This window comes from Micropterus dolomieu, linkage group LG16, assembly GCF_021292245.1.
Source record: "Micropterus dolomieu isolate WLL.071019.BEF.003 ecotype Adirondacks linkage group LG16, ASM2129224v1, whole genome shotgun sequence".
NCBI classification, from domain to species: Eukaryota; Metazoa; Chordata; class Actinopteri; order Centrarchiformes; family Centrarchidae; genus Micropterus; species Micropterus dolomieu.
In genome coordinates, this window is record NC_060165.1 from 7,663,467 (window position 1) to 7,668,188 (window position 4,722).

A 4,722-nucleotide genomic window follows, 5' to 3' on the forward strand; every position below is an offset into this window, starting at 1 on the left:
TAGTCATTGCATTATCTCATGTGATTTCAACTTCTTATCAGTCTCAGCCATCCAAGTCCATTTCTTCTGTTGTTTTGGGTAATTTAAATATTTGATCACTGAAAAAAAATAATACTTCATTTATAAATAGTGAACCAATCATATATGAAGTAAGAAAATACAATTATTAAGTAAATTATTAAGTTCTAAATGCAACCTTAGTTAATGGGACAAAAGGATAAAAAAAAAAAAAAAAAAACACGAACGTTTAAATATTCAAGATGCACTAGAAAAAAAATTAAAAGCAAGACAAGAAAACTCACATCTTAATTAGGTCATCTTGTTGCGTCCCGTTCCTCTGCAATGCTTTAATGGCACCTGACTGGAGAATTAGCGCATTACTCACACTTTCTTTTGTTAATTTGAAAACTGAAGTACAATTAAAATGTCGTTTTCATAATTTTGGATGGAGGCTTAAATACAAACACTAGCAGTGGACCCTATTTTCTCATGACGAGGCATAATTGCCCGCAAGGATTAAGTTGCAGCCCCGTTTCACTTCTGCTGACTGTAGCACGCTCACTCAGTACAGGACCAATCAGTTAGATACACATAAAAACATGGGGATATAGGGTCTAGGTTTACAAATACCGGACTTACCTTTAAAAGCTTTAAGATACAGACTTACACTGACTCATGTTATGCGATCAACACCTCTCTCTCTGCCTCTCATTCATTCTCACGCGCGCACCCCCCCCCAGTGCACAAATTCTCTGGAGCCCACTTAACATGAGTGGCTTCTGTCTTCATCAGCTCGTCCCTGAGACTAAAACACATACACATGAACTCTCATGCACAAAGAAACAAATAAGACTTCTCATTACTTGAACTCCATTTTTTCACTTTGGCTCGCTCTCTCCCTCTCATTGTCTCTCACTCTGTAATGAGAAGCTGGCTGCCATTTAGAGTGGTTGTTTGGTGCTCATTTCAAATGCTTTCCCACTCTAATGAGGGTCAGACTGCTTGAGTTCCTCCAGGTGAATGCTGTCCATAAACTACAGCAAAAAACTTTTTTTATTATTATTATATATTTATATATTTTATCCATTTATTTTACACCCAGGACAAACTTATAATTTAACAACTTGAAACAAGATAGAAGAATCACCAAAGACATTACAATGGAGCTACATGAGGTATTTTAAGAATGAATAAGTCATTACAGTACAAATGTCCCGCACAACCTCTGGTCCTCCCTGTTGCACAGATGATGTTGCTGCTCATGTAACCTCACATCATCTTTGTTTCTGACTTTGGCTGTTGTGAAGAGCACACACACTTCTTAACCCTTCACCCACTCCACCATCTGTGAGAAAAGCATCCGCTCATTTTGTTTTCTTCTGCAAAGTGGAAAGATTTCCGGCTTGAAATGTAAGCATTCTCACCATCATACCATGCAACACACGAGCACATATTATACTGTATACATACACACACACACACACACACACACACACACACACTTCTTTGAGATCTATCTGCACTTCTTTTGGTTTTCCATAGAACAAAAGTGAATTCCTGCGCACACTTGTACCTCTGTAATGATTTATTAAAAAAAGGTTCATGTTTCAGCTTGCTCAAAACAATAAATCAGTGCGCATTTTGCAACCATTTTTAGAAACAGTGCAAGTATAACTACTCACGTGTGCGACCTGCAAATTTGACATTTTTTTCCATTTTTATTTCATGTTGAAAAATGAGGAGGTGTCGAGTCTGCCCCGGAAGATTTCCGTTTTGGCCTGCCGTTAGTTGATATTAGTTTATTTTCAACTTACAGCAATACAGCGATAATATGGCTAAGTTTTTGTAATACAGCACACAGGAAGATCCAAGCATTCACCATTAGTATTAGACCATTAGTAAATCGGTGTTAAGAACTTCCGCACAGCTGTCCACATGTATAAGTGCTTGTGTGTGTTTGTGTCCGCCTGAGTTCTCTCTTGGATCTGTATATTCCTCTGTATTTTAAGATATTGCTCACAATCGGCCACAGTATCAACAGCATGCCCAACCACAAGGCTGCATAGATTTATGGAAGTGGAAACGCTCGTGGATAATTTGTATGTGGAGAACCGCTAAGTAAACCATCTCGGTCGGTAGCATATATCTACATAACACCGGTACAACTATTGTATTTTCTTTATAGGATATAGAAAACATGAAAATATATCTTCTAGAAATTACTGAAAGATAGATGCTTTCTGGATACCAGTGACTGAACATTGTAATCAATGTTTTTTTGTGCACTATATGAGTGCCTTTTGGACTAAGATGTTTATTTTTGGTCATAAGTTGTGAGCGTGTAAAACATGTTCACGAGCAAATTATGTTACTCCACACATGCAAAAATTAAACTTCCCACACGCACGATAAAGTACTCACACACAAATTCAGCAACCGAGAGTTGTATATGTAGCTGCGAGCGTGCGCCTGGCATGTCGTCTATTATCTCCCAGTGTACTTGTCTCAAAGTTTCTCTGATGTTTCCCCCTAAGCCCTTTTGGTGTCAAAAATAAAGTGCTATAAAATTTGATCCATCACTATTATTATTACTTTATTAATTTTCACTGCTTACACTACAACTTACTACAGCTCTGCTTCAGCAATGGGCTCATCTGTGTCATGTACATTGACGTGGTGTGTAGTCCTGTTAGGGAACAACAAACCTCTGTTCAATAAAAATATATAATCATGTTGATGAATGTTCTGTCCTATTACACCAATCTTTCCAATTTGGGGTTCTAACAACTATATATTCCTTTACAGGCCAGAATCTGAGGACCGTGGACAACATCCAGACTACAGTGTTTCCATGCACCATACATGGCTGATCTTCTAGACCCAGTACAGAGTAACAGACAGTTCAGTCAGGCAGCATTCAAACAGTTTGTAGTGTGGCAGTGTGGAGCACTAGGACGGGCTCACAGAGTCGTGAAACTGAGTTGGAGTTTCTGGAAGATACGCAACGGTTATCCTGATCCACCAGGACAATACAGAGGTTTAATCCTAGCAGCGTGTAAGATGTAATGTCACTAACTGACACACAGATAATTCCATCCACTGTGTAGATGAATACGTGTACATTGTTTTATTCCCTGGAGGGTAGAGAAAATACAAAGGCTATTTTTCCCTGTTCTGGATATTTTCATATTTTCTTTTTTAAATAAAACATTAAAAATGATAAATGCCTTTTCTTTACACTTGCAGCAAAAACAATCAAACAACTACATTTATGTCTTATGTCTCCAATAATGACATCCAAATATGGTATAACACTTTAAACACACATTATATACTACTAAAACTACAACCTATATCACAAATAGATCATTTTTAAACATCATTAAAAATAAGTATATACAGGAAGAAAGACAAGTCCAGAGGTATCTTGACTTATTATGAAGACAGTTCAGATTTTACTCATAGCATTGTATCGTTGCTGTGGAGACGATTTACAGTGAGGAAAATAAGTATTTGAACACCCTGCTATTTTGCAAGTTCTCCCACTTAGAAATCATGGAGGGGTCTGAAATTGTCATCGTAGGTGCATGTCCACTGTGAGAGACATAATCTAAAAAAAAAAATCCAGAAATCACAATGTATGATTTTTTTACTATTTATTTGTATGATACAGCTGCAAATAAGTATTTGAACACCTGTCTATCAACTACAATTCTGACTCTCAAAGACCTGTTAGTCTGCCTTCAAAATGTCCACCTCCACTCCATTTATTATCCTAAATTAGATGCACCTGTTTGAGGTAGTTAGCTGCACAAAGACACCTGTCCACCCCATACAATCAGTAAGAATCCAACTACTAACATGGCCAAGACCAAAGAGCTGTCCAAAGACACTAGAGACAAAATTGTACACCTCCACAAGGCTAGAAAGGGCTACGGGGAAATTGCCAAGCAGCTTGGTGAAAAAAGGTCCACTGTTGGAGCAATCATTAGAAAATGGAAGAAGCTAAACATGACAATGTCAGTCTCCCTCGGACTGGGGCTCCATGCAAGATCTCACCTCGTGGGGTCTCAATGATCCTAAGAAAGGTGAGAAATCAGCCCAGAACTACACGGGAGGAGCTGGTCAATGACCTGAAAAGAAATCATGCATGGCACGGAAGGTTCCCCTGCTTAAACCAGCACATGTCAAGGCCCGTCTTCAGTTTGCCAAAGACCATTTGGATGATCCAGAGGAGTCATGGGAGAAAGTCATGTGGTCAGATGAGACCAAAATAAAACTTTTTGGTCATAATTCCACTAACCGTGTTTGGAGGAAGAAGAATGATGAGTACCATCCCAAGAACACCATCCCTACTGTGAAGCATGGGGGTGGTAGCATCATGCTTTGGGGGTGTTTTTCTGCACATGGGACAGGGCGACTGCACTGTATTAAGGAGAGGATGACCGGGGCCATGTATTGCGAGATTTTGGGGAACAACCTCCTTCCCTCAGTTAGAGCATTGAAGATGGGTCGAGGCTGGGTCTTCCAACATGACAATGACCCGAAGCACACAGCCAGGATAACCAAGGAGTGGCTCTGTAAGAAGCATATCAAGGTTCTGGCGTGGCCTAGCCAGACTCCAGACCTAAACCCAATAGAGAATCTTTGGAGGGAGCTCAAACTCCTTGTTTCTCAGCGACAGCCCAGAAACCTGACTGATCTAGAGAAGATCTGTGTGGA